This window comes from Anomalospiza imberbis, chromosome 7 (genome assembly GCF_031753505.1).
Source record: "Anomalospiza imberbis isolate Cuckoo-Finch-1a 21T00152 chromosome 7, ASM3175350v1, whole genome shotgun sequence".
Taxonomy (NCBI): domain Eukaryota; kingdom Metazoa; phylum Chordata; class Aves; order Passeriformes; family Viduidae; genus Anomalospiza; species Anomalospiza imberbis.
In genome coordinates this window covers 128,255-147,691 of record NC_089687.1, presented here as the reverse complement: position 1 = coordinate 147,691, position 19,437 = coordinate 128,255, and the positions used below count along the sequence as shown (strand labels likewise).

Here is a 19,437-nt window from a genome sequence, read left to right as displayed (position 1 = left end):
TAACTGTCAAAACATTACGGAGGAAGAAGCCCTTGTAACACTTGAGTGTTCAGAAATCAGAACAAACTTAACTCAACCAATGCACCTGTGTTCTTAGTAGAATTCTATCTCCTTCCCAATGTAAAGGACTTTGTTTAAAACAAGATTTCACAAGTCAGAAAGTTAGCAGGTTTAGCTTTTCAAAGCCAAACATACAGGTAATGTTTAATATCAATTATATATTTCACACCTTTATCCTCTGCAAAACTTGAAGCTTCTTCTATAAAATCTCTACATCCTTCCACTCACTGGAGGCTGGGAAAGTAGCACTCTCAGTACATCCCAGCAAAAAAATATTACCTCACTAACAAAAAAAAACAACAGGGTTAAGCTTTTATTAAATGAAGGCTTTTTCACTAAAACCAGCTCAGGTTACAGAAGCTGGCAGTACACTAACGCATTACAGGAAGTTTCACAATAGCTGATTCTGCACTAAATATTAAATACTAGAAAAAGCCTTCCTATTTCTGTCTGTTATTACAAATTATTTAAGGACTTTCCTAGTTCTGCTTTTTGATTTTTTTAATGGTTCAGAATGCTGCTCATGATTTTGAAATAGCAGGCTACCATACCTCCCACCCATACCTGCTCACCTATCACTGCCTGCTAAGCAATATGTTCACTAGAAAACTACTCTTTTGAACTTTATTTCCTGTTTAGTAGATCTGCTCTCTTCATATTAACCTATTCCTTCTCTGAATTTGGCAGCTGCTAATGGTGCCCTTGCCAGTCCCACAAACACTGTATTAAGACACATGTAGTGGCTGCCACAGCTTCTTCCACACTGAACAGAAAGCACTTCTGAAACCTGAGCCTTTTAAATTTAATCTTACAAGTTATTTTGACCAGCATGCAAAAATTCTTGGTTTAGGCTTTTCTTCCCTACTGTCAGTGCAAATTTCACCTCTACTGACTGCAAAGTTACATCTGGGATGAGGGCCAGAAGGTCGCTATTGAGACCTAAGACTCCACTGTATCGCCCAGTCTAGTAAAACAAGAAAACTCGTGTTCATCATCTAGCAAAATATCACATATTTTCTGATCACGCAAAATGCCTTTCAAAGGTGCTAAAACTAATTTTGGAATTAATCTCGCAGCACAAAGTCTCAATTAGTTTTAAATACTGTGCAACCTGTACAACAGACATCAAAACTCCTACAGGTATACACTAAAATTATGTGCTATCAAATTTGTATTCCAAGCTTACATACAAAGTAATCCAGAAAGAATGATAACAGTATTATGTTAATGTTAAAGACCTTCTCAACAGCTAAACTTGAAGTCACAAAAATAATTGCACCCACAGAATCAGTTTTACTTAGACTAATCCGTAAGTTTTAGCTGAGGCTGTATTTAATGTCTGGCTGAAATCACGACCTGGATGAAGAATTTAGCACTAAGCCATTCCATAAATAATATTTTCCTTTTCCCTGTATGAGTCATGCTTCTCAGAGAACTATCAGAATGCTTACTGCTACAGCTTACTTACTACGACCAATGTGGTCAGTTCTGTGACATTGCTGTTCAGCCACCTGAAAACAGAAAACAACTGATGATCAACTGAGTCATCAAGTAATTTTGCAAAGACAAAGAAATACACATCAAACAGAACACTAAAACGTATTTTTAAAAAGTGCATGAGACATTTCCAGCGCACTGAAAGCACTGTGTTTCCCACTGCCAGATATGAAGCCATTACAAGAGGAACAGTACAAGATAAATGCTATACAGTAACACTTGATTTGTTTGCAACCATCTGTTTAAATACGCATACCCATTTTACTATAACTAAATTGTGAATAAAACAGAACAACATGTACCCCTTTGATAAACACAGTAAGCCAAAGGAATCTGTCAAGATGCAAAGTAATTCCCAAAAAATAATGGAAAATGTTAATTTTTTTATAACAGAACCACAGTTTCATTCTATTAGTGATGCTCTCTAGCATGCATATTTCAAATTCTCCTCATGTTATGAGAATTCAGAAGCATCTGTGTGTCAGTACACAATCCACACATATTGCACAGAAAATTTAAAACTCAAAATAATTTTCAGCACTTGTTTGGATTGTTTACCTCCCAGATTTTTTTTTCCCTGGGTAGATCAAGTTTTTCTATACACCTAGTTCACACACAGTGTACAGGACATCGAAAACAGCACAACAGATGCAACATTTCCATTTCGGAAAAATGTTACTTGCTATAGTAGTAGAAATCTAATACTTTTGGTATTTCCTGATATATATTTTTTCACTAAAGATTCAGTGAAATTTTACAGCTTGGTATTTTAAAAATATCTTCTGTAAAATTAAACATTGACTTGCTTTACAAAGCTTAGAGGTGCTCTCTTCAGCTACACTGACAGACAATTTTAACTAAGAAAACTGGCATAATTTGCCTACGTATCAAAATGCTAGAGTAAAAAGGCATTTCAGGATTTTTCTTTGGCTTTGCCTTGACTGGGCCTTTTAGACCAAACACTTTTTAGGAAACAAATGCATAGAAAAACAGGTATTTTTACTTTAGATCCTTTTCTACGGCATCACACTGCTGGGAGAATAAAGCTCACCTATCTCCAAGTGGCACAGACAAGAAAGCATACTATTAAGCTAACACAAACAGAACTTCAGCCATCTACATGAGCAAATACTTCTTTAAGAGTTAGGCAAGCTAGCTAATTTAAATCTAGGTAGGCAGTTGCATCACCAGCAGCCATACTTTTTTTTTAATGTAATCTTAAATTACAACCTGTAAATGTGTGGGCATTAACTCCAACTGCTTTTTTTGTTTGTTCTGGCCACCAGTATCAAGCTACACTCCCAGGCCTGCCAGGAAAGCAATAGGTATTTTTCTCCCTTGATAAAGGGCAGCCAGGAACAACACACTCCTCACAACAGTCAGTCACAACATCAAGAACCTATAAAGGAAAAGGTATCGTGCTTATTCTCCCAAGGGGAAATCTAAACACTGATATTCTCCTTCTCTACCCTACTGCCATACTTTGACACCACCAAAAAACCCCAACCTACTGGAACCAAAACAAGGGAAGAGACAGAAGATACCACACAGTAATTACACCATTTAAACAACAGGAGCAAAACATTTGAGAGAGGGGAAGCTTAATAAAGTATGCATTTTGCTACACTCTCAATCATCCTGCTGGTTGACTAGAGCCCTGAATTGTCTTCCCAAAAGCAGAAAACAAAGGCATATTTCCTTTCTTAAGTTGGAAAGGTGGCACTTCCTGCATTAACTGAAGCTCAAAGCTCAAGTACTTGCTCTCAGCTAATATTCTGCACATATGTTCTACTTCTGACTACATACATTTCTCTGTCACTGTTGAATTTGCGGTTTGGGATCAGTTCTGAAAACACTGAATAGTCCCCCAAAACCTGAACTTTGGGACAAAGGTTAGAAGTTCAGCAGAGGGCAGTGAAAAAAAGTTCTTCGGGTTCCTGTTTGCAACTTGCCAAGAATGAGAACCAGCTACTTGGGCACCAGGTAGGCAGGGACACTGCACAGTCACAGCTTCTTCAGCCTTGAATCAAGTCATGAAATAGTTTTAAAAACAGGCTCTACTATGGCTCCCTGATTAAAAGCACACAGACTGGTTTTTGGCTCCAGTGTCCCATGTACAGAGTAAACAGATGCCCTAAATGGAAAACCAAGGTAAAACAAAGGTATGATTTGGCATGAACTGAAGGAAATTATACAACATCAACTTCTCCATACAGTAAAAAATACTCAAAAGGACAAAATAATATTTTTTCAGATTAAATATTCTCTTTCTTGGCATAACTGCACACACACAAGCATGACAAGCTCAGGATTAGCCATTTAACTGTGCAATATTGGAAGTCCTTGAAACTAATTTCTTCTTCCTTTCAGTACACCCAGTTATTCTATTAGGACCCTACAGAGAAGCATTTGTTTGTGGTTTCTTTTTTAGAACCAATTATTAGAAAGTGTAAAACAAAATATCCTCAGACACAAACAAAATCCTAATGCAATTTAAGAATAAAAGGCCAGAAACAGCCAACATTCCACACTCAGTACCAATGGAGAGAGGTTGAAGTTGAGTATTTAAAACAAAAACAAACAAACCCACAACAACAACAAAAACTTGAGAGTGGTACACGGAGAATGGGACATTTATAATGGACAAGAGTGATTTTATTGTTTATTTTCACATTAACGTAACCTAATCAGGCTTCCCTGCATTATTTCCTTACTTTGTAAAAGGTAAAGACAAAGGAAGCTTCCTGTGCTTAATATTAGCATATAAATGGAGCTAATTAAGGTTTGACTTCAGCGGGAAGTCAGGATGAGGTGAATTCCCACCTTTGTTACTCTTATCACTTTGCAAGGTGGGTTTTTTTATTTATTAAAACCAGAATAACTGGTTTATATTCTGGGAATGGCATCTTCTCATTTAAATCTAAACTTCGTATCTGAAAGCACTGCAGAATTCAGCAAAATAAAACAACGTTTTCATAAAGCTGTGAGGGAAGACATTTTCTATCTTGATGGCAATTTGCTTATTTCTCCAATGCAAACATATAATAAAAGATATTGTCTTCTAAAATCTTGGCACCCTTTTTAATAACATTGCAAAGACTGAAAGAACACTTTTTTCAGGTTACATTTTTCCTAGTTTTCATTCATTAATTCAGGACTTGTCTGCTCTGAAAGTTTACTGTGACAGGAAAGCTAACAAAGTTGTAGCATTCATAAAAGACTGAGAAAGTGAGATTAGGGAGCTTTATCAATCTGTTGCATACTTCTATTAATATTTGTAACCAGTAGTTCTCAAAAACCCTACATAAAGAACATTTGATAAAATGGGGGGCCCTTATTCCCTTGAATTTACCTGAACATTTGAAAAAAAACTGAAGCAAGTTTCTCTATGTAAGACAAGACATGCTATTTTTGGTTGTTTTAAAAGTCTTAGCAGAAAAGTTATCAATGCCTACTAAAGACTAGGACATGACAATATATTTATTGAAAACCCCTTTGACTGAATAGTCAAAAGAAAGAGAGAAGTCATGGGCCCAAAATATAGTTTTAGAAAAGTACCCTGATTTAAAAAAAACACACACACATATTTTTACAGGTTTTTTTTTTAAGACTTACCTCCTCTGGAGAACTAATGTTGGAAAACCAATCATTCAAACAAATGAAAAAATTTAGAGCAGAAGATCAACCAAAAAAAATCTCAGAAAATGTTGAACCTGCAAAAGCTAAATTATCCCTTATGATTTCAAAAACTGATAATTCAACAGGAGTTCAGTATTGCATCATCATACGTATGCATCAGTCAGTATGAAGAACATGTAAGTAACAGAAATCAATTGCTTTCTCTAAGACTTTGGGTTCTGGGTTTAATTTCATTTAAAAGATTTATGCAGTTGGGTTTTGACTGCTTGCAATTCTCCCCCCGCCCTCTTCTACAAACCAGTGAACCAGTATAGAAAGAGCACAGAACTGAAAATTACTTCTGGATCAAATTTACTTCTTTCCTATCCCACATCACCCAATTCTTCTCATAATGGATAAAATATCACCTTCGAATTCATTTTTCTTCTCCCTTCTTTACATCCTTCAGGTTTTCAGCTTAAAATTGCTCTTCATCAGCTTGACTCTATTTGTTTGAATCTTGCAATTTCTCTGTTCTTTACACTTTTTTCTTGGGAGCTTGCACACCATGGGGCACAAGCACACAAGGAGGATGCAAGGTTTAAATTTTGCTAAACTAAAGCAGTTTAAATTCTTCCAAATCCTTGTATAAATCTCCAGATTACCCTCAAAATCCCAGTGTATGTTCTCTTCGCCTATTTTAAAAATATGCTTTTTGAATATGAACAATCCTTCTGGAACAGAAATAAACTACATTCCAGATGAGGCCTTACCAGGACGTTCCCAATGTAACAATCATCTAAGAGAATCACTAAAGTCACTGCACAAAAGCCTCCCATCTAGAGACACACCTCAGCGACTCACTCAAGTATTGACCCATGAAGACACAGTTGTCACATGCTTCCCCGCTGCGCAGAACCCTTCAGTGGATAAACTCTTGTCAGTTCTTGCTGCACCTTCTAAACAGAAACAATGCAAATGAGGGGGCGGGAAGTGGGGATCCACCAAAAAAAAAAACAAAAAAACACACTCTAAACCATCTTCAATATGATCTAGTTATTTAGTAATTTAATCTATGCAGCTGGAGACATCTCTCATATTCAATCCCTGTGTACAGAGGTCCACTTACACAGAATTGCTTAGGTTGGAAAAGCCCTCCAAGACCACTGAGTCCAACTGTTCCCCCATCACTGCCAAGGCCACTGCTAATCCATGGCCCCAGTGCCACACCCACATGGCTTTTAAATACCCCCAGGGACAGGGACTCCATTACTGCCCTGAGTAGCCTGTGCCAGGGTTTGACAACCCTTTCCAGGGAAGAAAATGTTCCTAATATCTAATCTAAGCCTTCCCTGGCACCAAACTGTATAATCATATCAAAGTAAATACTTTCTAGACAGAATCCTTATAAATTCTCTGAACTGTCATATTTCTTTAAGTCTCTATCAATTTAAACTTTTGACCATTTTCAAATACTTGAAAAATATTACTAATTCTCATACTAATTGTTCATTATTTGACCTCCAAATGCTGGAAAATCTCTGTATACACTATGTGAAGAACAAAGACAACCCTCCTTTGAGCTTATTTCTGCTTCAATATAACAGACCAGAAAAGCATAACCATCAACTGGAGGCTTTATTCAGTTCAGTAGTATTAAAAAATAAATTCAACTTTTTAAAGTCCTTTTTGCATTTTTCAGGTAAAGCATGTCTGCAAAACATGCCACTTTTTTGCATAATTATCCTCTCTCTAAAATAGATCAAGCTAAAAAGCAAGAAAGTTCAGAAAGCTGAGCTATGGGGGTTTATTCACATTGTTGACCATTTTGCGCAGCTCAACAAGGTGAGATTCCAACACTTGGCTACTCAGAAAAAGAAGGTACTGTGGAAGAAACAAAAGCTGCATGGATTGTCAAAGCTCTGTCAGCACATCGAATGTACGTATGCCACGAACCTTTCCACATCAGGACCTCTCACTGTTATGACGACTGAAAGCAAGGATGTCAGCTATGACATGGCCTACATCATAATTAGGTATTTTGATCAAGATTCAACACTTGTGAAAAAACGATCTTTTAGCAAAGCTTGCCCAAAAGTGCTGAAAGGCTTTTGCATTGCTTTAATTAGTTTTCATTGACTCCCACATTCTACAGAATTTTTCTCTGACTCAGCACTTCCAGAGATCAGCAAGCACACTTAGGACTAAAAGCATGGCCATTCTATAAAACCTCCCTATGTGTCGCTTCCGTACATTTGAGAAACAAAAATTGCGTCAAGGCTATTCTCTAACAAGTGAGGACATGCTGGTTACCAACTCTACAATTACAGTAGAAATAGAAGAAAAAAACATCGTCGGTAAAAACTCAAAACTGCTCCTCTTCATGTCGTCACCTTCAGTAGAAGATAAAAAAATGTGAAAATAATTTTTTCTTCTAGCAAAGTACCATTTCAGCCTTTAACATCCATTTTAAGCTAAAGAACAAGAGAAAGTCTGAGAATTACTGCACTGGCAGGACTCGATCCTCTCTTTGAAGACTGACTGCTACCTTGAGACTGCATATTTGCCCTGCAATGTTGGAAGCTCTTACAAACAAGAGGGGAGCAGCAAGACATGGCTTCAGCATGCACATAGCTAACTGCTCCAGTCTGCCAAAAAGACACAGTAATTGTTTTGCATAGTGCCCCAGTCACAGACAAAGCTTCACTGCATTGTACATGATTCAGAGAATCCTAGACAATATTATAAAAGCAATAATTACACAGACACAAACACAGCTGAGGAAAAGACAGAGAAAGCAAGAACGAAAACATCAGACAAAGGAAGAAAATAAGAAAAAACCAAAGCTATTAGAAAGTTTCAAAAGCCTTTTTTAAATTAATAGATTAAGTTACTTAAGAAAAATGTAATGCAAGCGTAAAGTCTCACAGGAATTAAGTGAGACTATTAGGATGAAGATGATGATGATGAAGGTACAGGTACCTTTATTAGGCATGTATTTAGTCACACAGGCAGCACATAGTTGAGACATATCTAAAATGCCAATAAGTCACTTTTATTAAGTTTCCCAGCAATTAAGTCTGTACCAAATGGTTAGAAAAGGTGTGAAATGTTGGTTTGATTCACAATTAGATTATGTCAAGTACACAAGCTAATGTAAGAGTCTTACTCTGAAAACTGCAACAAGAAGAGAACTCTTTCCATGTAAAGATATTATTTCCAGGTCCTTTTGATCGCCAAAACTGAGATGCTGTGATGTGACAAACAGTAAGCATTTTGTATCTTCTCCAGTAAAAACAATTAACAGCTGCATGCTCTAGCATTTCTACCAAATGAAACTGGAAATTATTGGTTATCAAGCACAGCTATATTTAAACATCCTTTGTATCAGATCTTCTGTCTTTAAACTTCCACATCAGTCACAGAAACATTGCCCTGCCTGTCCAGAAAATCAATCAATCCCACTTGAAAAAATAAAATTTCAAAGATGTATGTATATAAATAGGGACACCTTCCAGGATCCCAGGTTGCTCCAAGCCCTATCCAACCTGGCCTTGGACACTTCCAAGGATGAGGCAGCCACAGCTTCTCTAGGCACCCTGTGCTGGGGCCTCAGCACACTAATGGGGAAGAATTCCTTCCCAATATCTCGGCTAAACCTGCCCTACCAACCCCTGCCCTGCCCAACCTGGCATTTAGAGCCCAAGATACCACAAGAGAAAAATATCCCCCATATTATGTGACACTGAAGAGTTAATTTAAACCTAATGCAGAAGCAGGATTTTTGAGACAGAAGCATATGTACTGTTTACAGTTACTTGTAATTATTCTCTTGATGGACTATACATATATAAAATAATTTTTCTGAGTAAGTATACAAGAAACCACGTAACCTGAAGCAGGTAGGATATAACAGATTTTCATAAAGCAGAACTCACAAATTAAAATCTAGGCAAAAATAATCCTAAGTAATGTATTGGAAGGCTTTTTTGGCAAAGAAGTACTGGAAGCCAAGAACAAATCAATTTCCAGAAAAAATAACTTAGATAATGCCAGGATCAAACCATTTACTACATATCATTACTTATATTTAATAGGTACATCAGATAAAACAGGAACAGATTTAACAAATAAGAGCATTTTAGCAAGAGAGAGGCTTTTACCTATAAATACACGTTAAGAAAAAACAATAATCTACTGCAATTCTAATTCACTCTTGCCCAAGATAGCAGTACCTTCCTTAAGCACATATGTAACACTTTCAGACACTGGAATATTCTCACAGGGACCTACAGTTTCCATCTATCCACAAACCAAGTCAACATAATACAATATTCAAACACACCACTCCCTTTCAGCAGGGCAAACTCCTTCAGTTTTAGGGTCTCGCTCTTTCTTCCAAGACAACAATCAGGTTCCTGCACTGGCAGCTGCCATACAAAACAACCAGAGCAACATTTACTTCACATATTGCATAGTCCTTAGACAGTAATACCACACTCCTTCTTCTGCATTTCCCAATGCATACTCCTCCATTCTACTCTTGAGGACCAGAGTCTGACTTCATGCTTCGACAGAAGAAGCACATATTCAAATCTGACTTGCATAGGCATAGCCTTGTATTGAAAGATGCCAACAACAAATATCTAGTAATGTAACTAGCACAATACATAAGGAAAATAGATCAGGATTCAAAGAAGCTGGGATAATAAAATACCTCATATCTCATTCAAATATTTTATCTTCATTTTACAGTGTTCAGTAAAATATTTTATTTACATTAAAAATTTTGTAGTCATCTTTATCAGCTTACATAACCACTACATTTAGATCAGAACACTTCTCTTATTAAGCACAATAAAAATTACAAGCTAATGAATCATACAGTATGTTTCCTAGTTACATGTCCAGTACTAGGCAGCATTACTTTTCAAAACAACTGCTAAAAATGAAAAAATGGGGGGGTTCATTACAAACAGGTGTTTATTGGGGGTTTGTTTTTTAACATTTGCTATATTTAAGTTTACTGCCTTACAAAACAAGGCAGTGCAGCTGATAAGCTAACTTTAGCATTGCAAAGACCAAAGGGAAACACAGGTTTTCCTAATTTCAAAAATCACAGTATGTTCATATATATACATATACACACGCTTTATGTCTTCCTATTTGTGGAAATGTTATTAGAAGGTGGAATTACAACCATTACAAAAAACCTAGTGAACAGATTTTTATCAAATTAATACAGTAACTTTAATATATTACTCCTATGGAACAACAGAAGGCTTTAAATTGGTCCATGTGCAAATAATCATATCAAAGGCAATAAAAAAAGCCTGTATCACAAAAAAAAAACCAACAGTACTCATGGATATCTTCTGTTGCTTAACCCTAAATCATCAGGGCATGACATGAGCCACCTACCAGGCATATATAGTTGATTTATCAGATCACATGGTAAGTATAAACATGTTATCTGAAAAAAACAAACCATCCATACCAGTGATAAAGTCTATTCCACAGATTTTTCTAAGTAGAGAGTCCTGCTACAGAAGGTTCATTTTCCCAAAACTAAAAGGCAAAGCAAATCCTGCAACAGAGACAACCACTAAAAAGTCTGGAATACAGAAGTTATGTTGCTCCCTGCTAGCATGCAAAATATAGTTGACAGAAGGGAGCTACAAACACAAATATTGAGTATTTTGTTTAGGCATCGATAAATTTGAATGGAAATAACTGTTGGTTTTCAGGGAAAAAACAAAGGAGCAAATCTTACTTAAGAAAAAAAATCAACCCTTCTCCCTTTCCCCTCTGGCTTTGGGTAAGGGAGAATTTGACAGTGTAAATATATTAAGTAATCCATCAAAGACAGAACTGAAGAACTTCCTACTAAGCTTATAATAAAACAATGTTTAAAAAACAACCCTTTTTATTATTCTGAGGAAAAGCAGCAAAAAGAACGGAAGTTTAACCTATAATACTCTGGGTTCCCTGTACTCACACAGTTCAGCATGAAGTTACTAAAAACATCTGTGTCAACATTCTCTCCTAACATGATATAACAGCAGCACAAAAAACCATTCTGTACTTGACGTATTTGTTGATTTCCTTCAGGCACACTTTTATGAAGTCCTCCTGTCTCAGGACATTGTGCATTAAATGTCAAAACAGTATAAACCAAGAAATTGCAGAACAAGAAAAAGTTATCTTTTTAAAGATCACACTGGATAGCCTGTAATTTAATCCTCACACATTCTATTTCAATGAATCCTAAAGATCCTAGAATTTTAGAGTCTTCATTCAAGACTGTAGCAATATTCTACACTTCTGGTCAAAACTCATGATTCTGCACGCTCTCCTATTACCATTCTGACACAAAGTAAGTTTAAACAGTTCACCAAAATATCCTAAAATATAGAACAAGTGGCAACAGTATCACAGAGTGGTTGAGACTGAACGGGAGACCATCTTGTCAAAGCCTTTACTCAAGTAGTCACTTAGAATCAGTTGCCTGGGACAGTGTCTAGATGACTTTGGAGTATCCCCGAGGGTGAAGACTGCAACCGCTCAGGACAACCTATGTCAATGCACAGCCATCCTCACAAACAAAAAGAGTTTCCTGATGTTTGAGGGCAACCTCACAGAATGGGTCAGCAGCGGGTCACTTGGTCCTGCCTCCCTGCTCAAGCAGGGTCATCCAAGAGTACATCATGGATCCTCCTGTGTTTCAGTCTGTGCCCGTCCTTGTCCTGAACCACTGAAAAGAGGTTGGTTCGGTCCTCTTTGCACCTTTCAGACAGGTATTTATAAACACTGATGAGATTCCCCTGAACCTTTTCTCTGGGCTGAGGAGTTCAAGCTCTCTTTCCTTGCAGGTAAAATGCTCTGACCCTTCAACTCCTTAACAGCCATTTATCAGAGGCACTTCAGTAGTCCTGTGCTGAGGAGCTCAGAACTACACACACAACTCTACAAATCTCACCTCTGTCCTTCAGCATGTATTTAACAGTGAAAGGCCATAAAGAATGATGGTAACAACTCATGAATTGTAATAATTTATCAGAACAACCGTGGAGCCATGACCAACACCAAAAAAGGCTTCAAGCATCTGCCCTTCATTGTTCTTCAGTCCAACCTTTTATACCCTTTATCTTACATGCATTCCACCTGTGTGCTCTCTGTACCCTTTTGTGATTGGTCAGTACACCTTGTGATGTCTCATTGCCTTCAATACTGTTCACCTGTCCAGCACAGCTGTAGCCCATGAGGGATGAGGCTCAGCCACAGCCCCACTCCCAATTACCACAAACTGTGTGCCTACAACAGTAATTCTTCTGGCAAAAAGATTTATGGTAACAACTAGTTCAAAGAAACAGAATTTGCATACTAGTTCCACGGTATTAATGAACAAAAAACACTGAGACAGTGTTGTGCCACCAAAACAACAGACTATGAGATATTAGTGGAAGTTGAAAGTGTAATGCAAGCTACCAATCTTACCTAGTTTGAAATAAAATTGGTAATTAGGTGTGAGTGATGGGCTCTGCTGTCAGGATTCTCCACTCCCCCTATTCCTTTGGTCTTACTGAAGCAAAGGTATGAATCTTGGCCGCATACGCAAGGGGGAAAGAAAACCCAAATAACCCTCAGAAATTATACTCAGAAAATAGAGTGCAAAAATAAGGAACTACTGGTAGTCATAATTTTTTACTTCAAACCATTCACACATATTACATTCATTATACTAGCATCATTCTAGTACAAAAGCAATGTACTAGACATTCTACTAGGTTTCTGCAAGTTGGGAAGCTAACAGCAGCCTGAAGATGCTATAATGGGTACCTATTTGAAAATCTAGAACTTGGGTTTCAAACTAGTTTTCTTCTGCTTCCCTACTCCTTCTGGGCAAAAATAAGCTTGCAAGTATTTTCTTCTGCTCTGTGAGCTTTCAAGTTCAGGATAAGAACACAGTTTTGACAAGATAACTTAGGAATCTGTAAAAGGGAGTTGATTGTCCGCTGATTAAAAGAGAAAATACTGTTAAAAAAAGCCTTAAATCTCAGTGGAAAGGACCACTACAGGCTATGACAAGAGCAAGCTAGCAAGTCTGAATTAATTGTTTCTTAGAAGAATATCCATGACTTTTCAGCTCCTAAAAGCTGGAGTTTGAACTCAAAAATGAAACTTCCACCACTGCTTAACTAGTTTAACTTTGCTACTAATGGAATTCAAAGTACATCTAAGAAGGACATCAAGAGAAATGCTACACATTTTTTTAAATATTGTCCTCAGTATCAACTAGTATCTGAGTATGTCAGACAAGAAACATTGAATCAATTAGTAAAAATCCATCAGGGAACAGGTTGGTTTGGGTTTTTTTTTGTTGTTTTTTTTTTTTTTTTTTTTTTTAAACAAACTACATTTATTTAGAAGGGAAAATGGTCAAGATATAAGTTTGTTCTAAAACTCACTTTTGGTTTGATATCTACAGATCACTGATCATTTGACCTCTGCCTTTTTCTTTATGGCTCATTAAAAAAAAACAGAACAGGAAAGCAAGCAACAGGCAAGTTGAAAATTAATCATCCTGAGCCCATACACTTTTAAAAATGCAACTTTTGATTATTTCATTGATTTTTATATATAAAATCATCTATTTACAAGAAAAAAAAAACATTTTAAAAAGGAACTTAAATGGCTTATTTAAGAAACTAAGCTTCTGTTCAAGTCCTGTAGAAATTGTAGTCTTACACTTCTGCTGTTCAGAATTAAATTTATACTGATCTAATGGCACCTGACTTCTGTTCAACCAGTGAAAACATACTGAAACTTGTTTTTCAGCAATTCTGTGACAATTTATTTTCTAGCAGGAGTTAATTAACTGCCACATGCATGAACCAGTATGATTTATACTACAACACAAGCAGCTATCTATGCAGGCTTTTTAATATCTGAAAAACCAGTCTGACTCTTTGTTAGTCTAGTTTACAATTTACAGGATGGCAGTGATTCTTCTTCATCACTGAAATCCAGTCCACAATATGTGGCAGGGGGTGGGGGGGCAGGTGGAGGAGGGCAGACACCTCACTTGCCTTAAAAAATAGCTATGACTATGTATTTTAAAACCTTGTATTTTTCGCTTACATTTTACTACATAAGTAGTAGTCCTTAAAAAAGGAAGCAATAAAAGCAAGTCCTGCTTTTATTAATCAAACAGCAATCAGCTGTCTGTAAGCCATCCATGTGACACATGCACACAATCCATTTCACAGGGCACTGGTAAATTCACAGACTTCAGTTCTGAAAAACCCTCAACTAAAATGAAAACTCTGGAAAATTGTGTATTATTATGTGCATGCATTTCATAAATGTAAATGCCTGTTCTCTCATGTAAGACTGCACTGGAAAGGTAACAAGTCAGCACGACTTGTGCTAGACTATCTGTGTGCCCTCAATAAGAAATAATGCGCTCATGGGAATGATTCTAAGGTATTTTCACCAACAGAAATTACAGGAGTACTTATTGCTTGTAGTTACAGATGTTAACATCATTCTAGTCATGTTACTTAAAAGTAACCAACATTTTCTAATTGAAATCATATTGAATTTATTCTGAGAACAAAATTTTCATCCAAGTAAAATTTAGTATCCACTATCTGCATTCTACTGTACATGTATGTACAAGGTACCATGCAAAAGCTTTTTACTACAGGTCTCCTCATGTGTTACTTTTGAGGCGACTGAAAAAATTCTCCCATGAGCAGCATTCCTACGATGGTCCTCTGCATTCTCCTACTGCCATAAACCAGACCAGAGGAAATACGAGTCCACTTCAACAACCCACTTTGGCAAGGACAATGCTGACAGCACATATACTTGTTGGACAGTGGGCACACACTGAGGAATCAGAGAACTGTTTGGGGCATTGGTGAAGTAACGCTAATACTGGCCCTACCACTTCCTCAGCTGGCAGGTCTAATCTGTCCATCTTCTTCATTAAATACAGTGATTAATTTTCAGAAAACTGTAGAACTTTACTGTTGAATATGTAGCCTATTTTCAATTATGTCTGAAAAGAAATGACAAACAGAAGTTACAGCATGGAATGGACAGGCACATGGACAAACAGATGAGCATGAAGCATAGTCATAAAATTTTACGTGTTGACAACAGGTACTTGAAGGGAAAGAGACACATAAAGCAAAAAAAGTAACTCAGCTTTACAAAAATATCCCACTTACATGCCTTTCAAATGTCTCCTAGAACATATAACACAGATCATTCCTTAAGAAGACTGCTTATCTATTTATTTTAAAGACATTGCAAGGTATAAAAAAATACCACAATTATAAAAATTAAGCATTTAGAGGCCAATAAATCTTTTAAAAGTGATTGCCCACACTTGTTTTAACATAAAGTCTTTACACTATTCACGAATCTCTCAGAACACGTAATTCATTTCCATGACCGCAAAAAGACTGCAGGCTACATTTGAACACTGCTCTGTATAAACTACTTACATCAACACAATAAACTTTCCAGTATGCTGTATATCTATAACATCTTAACTGCTAACACTGAAAATTTACTGGCATCTGCAAGAGTCAAAGATTATATATTTTACCTCAATAATAACCAGAAACAGGTTGACATAGAAAAACATTTCCCAAAATTTCAAGCTGCTCTGAATCTTTCTCTCATATAAATAAAAGGAAAATGACATAGCATAACCTGTTCCTTTCAGTTCCTAATACCAGGCAAAAACAGGCATTTTATAACTGACTGCACTTACTGGTGCACTTAACATTAGTTTTAACCTAAAGTAAGTGAGAGCAAGTTCCTTCCTACCCTGCATGCCCTTGGACTGTTTTTTTTTTTTTGTATAATGAACACACTGCTTTTTGCAAATCATAAAAAACTAGTTCAAAACTAACCCTCTGGATAAGCCTCTACCATGGAACCATTACTTCCCATTCTTGTTCAAAAATACATTTGGTTCCATGAAGACAACTTGCTATACCCTCTAAGCATTAAAGGGGGAAAATCAGGCCTGAAAAGCACTTCTAGAAAAGAAGGAAAGAGAACAGAAGAAAAATATAGTGCTAATACCACAGTTAAAGGCTGAACAATAAAGGACCCTTACTAAGTCTGTTGTCATTTTAGTAATATATTCTTTCCATATGCATTTCTTCTCTTTTCTGAAATTTACTGCTCCAAACACTCTTACGTGCATTAAATGGCAAGTATACATCTATAAAAACCCTTTAGATATTTGTTATTTGGCAAGTTGTTGGCAAGTTAAAACAAACAAAAAAGACATGAAAAACACTAAACAGAAGGACTTCAGTATATCATCAAAATGAGGCATACCCATTTTGTGTTCAAATATACACCCATTCTAAACCCCTGTCCTCCAAATCCTCCATTACATTTAAAGTATGACTAAATCCAAGCGCACTCTCTACTAAGCTGCCAGAAAGATAATAATTGTTGGAATGTATTGCTGTGATTTTTTTCAATAATCCACAGTGTTTCACTCCTTTTAGTCAAGACTTGGGATCTCAACTTCCTTCCCATTTCTCACAATTTCTTTGGGACAGTAGCTTTTTAACACGGTCTCTGTTGACAACACAGTGAAAAAAAATTCAATCACTGTCTGCTGTTAACCAAGTGTCAGCGACTAAAAAGAGGAGGGTGGGTGTGCAATCACCTAATATCAGAATACCCTGCATTGGAGGAGACCTACAAGGATCACTGAATTCAACCCCGGCCCTACCCAGGATAACCAGGCAATCCCACCCTGTCACTGAGAGCAGCGTCCAAACACTCCTGGAGCTCCAGCAGCCTTGGGGCTGCGACCATTCCTTGGGGAGCCTGTCCAGTGCCCAACAACCCTCTGAGGACAGAACCTTTTCCTGATATCCAACCTAAACCCACCCCTGACACAGCTACAGCTGTTCCCTCAGGTCCTGTCCCTGATCACAGAGAGCAGAAATCAGAGCTGCCCCTTCACTTCCCCTCATGAGGAAGCTGTAGACCCCAATGAGGTCTGACCTCAAGTCTCCTTTTCCCCAGACAGAACAAACTAGGAGACCTCAGCCATTCTTCACATGGCTTCCCCTCCAAACCCTTAACAATTTACTTCTTTAGACTCCTGTGTAAGGTAGTTTCACTGAAAGACCCAAAATGGGAGCGTCTATCGTTTCTAATATTAGACTCAGTAACTAAAACACCCAAAAATCCAAACAGGAATTCTCCCTGCTGCTTTGAAAGCTCCTACAATCGTGCTATGAAGAAATTGTTCCTGGCATTACAACTGTTGTAGAGGTTGGGTCCCCCCAGGGACCTATTGAGCACCCTTTCACCCCAAGTCTCTCCTAAACCACACAGTTGTAGTCTTGGTTACCTCTGATCTAGCTCTTTCTTCAACATTGAAAAGAAGCAGTGAGGTGCTAAGGGTAACTCCAAGAAAGAGAAATGATCAGAAATGCGATGGAAAAATACTGGTTTGCATATCTCACAGTTTATCCTTTTTTCAATTGCTGTAACTACTCAGACAAGACCAGAGCTGAAAGGAGTGATAACATCTTTCATTAAATCAACTGATACAGCTTGAAAAACTACACTCTTTCAGGCACATATATTTTTTTGATATTTTTATCTCGCTGACTAACACAGAAAGAAACCTCCCTTAATGGCTTCCCATTTTCCTGGATCCATACCTATGAAGTAAGAATTTATTTACAACTTTCCTCAGCAATACTTTCTATTTACATGCCAGCTTATAAATTAGTAACAAATTAATAACTTACAACATACTGGATCAAAAGATGTATGGAGAGCAGGAATTTTGGGCTCCCTTTTATTCCCAGAAGAACGAAGGATGTTAGGAAAACTGACTTTTATTGTCAAAAATACATTACTCCTTATAAAAGTTCCAGTCACAGGGTAAACAAAAACACAGAAAAGTTATCAAACTATTCTGTATAAGCTTGGTTTCTAATTGAAAAGGAAAACTGAATGCAGGGAGATCAACTTTACATCACAGCTTTTATATATATCAATAACTAATATTTCTAAGTATGTACTTTTCACATCATAATAGATAAGCATACCTTTATAAGAGTACAGTCATTCCTAATACATCCATTATTTTCTCCATGGGATACTCAACAGGACTGCTTACTTCTATTTTACTATACTTTCATTTTGTGTAATACAATCTCATTTTATACTTCTTGGCTTTCCCCCAAAACCTCTGGGTATACAATGCATGGGAAAAAAAAAATCAACTACAGTGTTAGCAAGGTAACATTGGGTAAATCCAACAAGGATTTCTTATTCAGAACAACAAATGTTACAAAACAACTACAAAGCTTGGCTGATGTCACTTTTTTAGTCTTTAGATAACAAGATTTCACGTTTAAGATGTATGTCACTGCTCACCCTTACACCTTGTTTCTTCAAAGCTCGGAGGTTAACATTTTATTCAGCATTTAGTTAAAAATAAATATTTAATACAGAGGTTGTTCTACAATGCAAGCACAGCTAAAATGAAGGGCCTCTGTGGCTGCAGCAACCAGATTTCGAATGCAGGTAGATCAATAAAAAAGAAAGCTCAAGCACAGTCTCCATGTGTGAGTAGAATGGTTTATAATAGCTTGCAAATGACTATGCACTAGCTGTAACCAGCTGCTCTTAAATTATGAATATGCAACCGATTCATGTTAAAGTCAAATCCCAGCACCATTTTCACAGGGAAATCCTAGTAATTTTTCGCTTGTTCCACATGTTAGTTCTGTTAAGGCTACATACAAACAGCAGTAACTTTGGAACAAATAGGACCAAACTATTTGCATTTCATTACCAAGTCCATTAGCACAGCAAGGGTTGTCAATCTTTAGAACTCCCCTACAACAGCACAGGCAATACAACAATGATCTCCAAGCCGGAAAAAAAACCCTCCACAGCAGACACACAAGACCCTTTGCCAAGTTTTTGCTTCAGCCAATCAGCCTGTCTGCCGTGACCTGCTTGAAGGCTTGCATCAAGCTTCAAACACTTGAAAACATCCATCATAAAAACAAAGACAGGACACTGAATTATACAGTACTAACCTCCAGGGTTTGCATACAAAGATGCAAGATTTATTTATGTCCTAGCACGTTAAGAGCTTCAGCACACTGTTCTTTACACCAAACTAGCTGCCAATTTGATGAACCTCTCTGCCCTCAGCAGTACAGTGTCTTTGATTAATGAGTGCAT

The 19,437-nt window shown here is 37.1% G+C and overlaps 1 protein-coding gene across 18 annotated transcripts in view; it reads right to left on the bottom strand.

Annotated features, from left to right (window-relative positions):
• BAZ2B (bromodomain adjacent to zinc finger domain 2B) overlaps positions 1-19,437 on the bottom strand; it is a 118,841-nt gene that overhangs the window by 84,554 nt on the left and 14,850 nt on the right. Inside the window, exons 2-3 of one of the 18 annotated variants that reach the window (XM_068195005.1) lie at positions 18,288-18,414; positions 15,128-15,241 (exon numbers count right to left, since the gene is read on the bottom strand). The exons of 15 other annotated variants lie outside the window; for them this stretch is intronic. The gene's annotated coding sequence lies outside the window, so the exon portion shown is untranslated. Of the gene's footprint in view, positions 1-1,528; positions 1,560-15,127; positions 15,242-18,287; positions 18,415-19,437 lie in introns of those variants that run through there. 2 more of the 18 variants (XM_068195006.1, XM_068195009.1) reach the window with 2 other exon arrangements.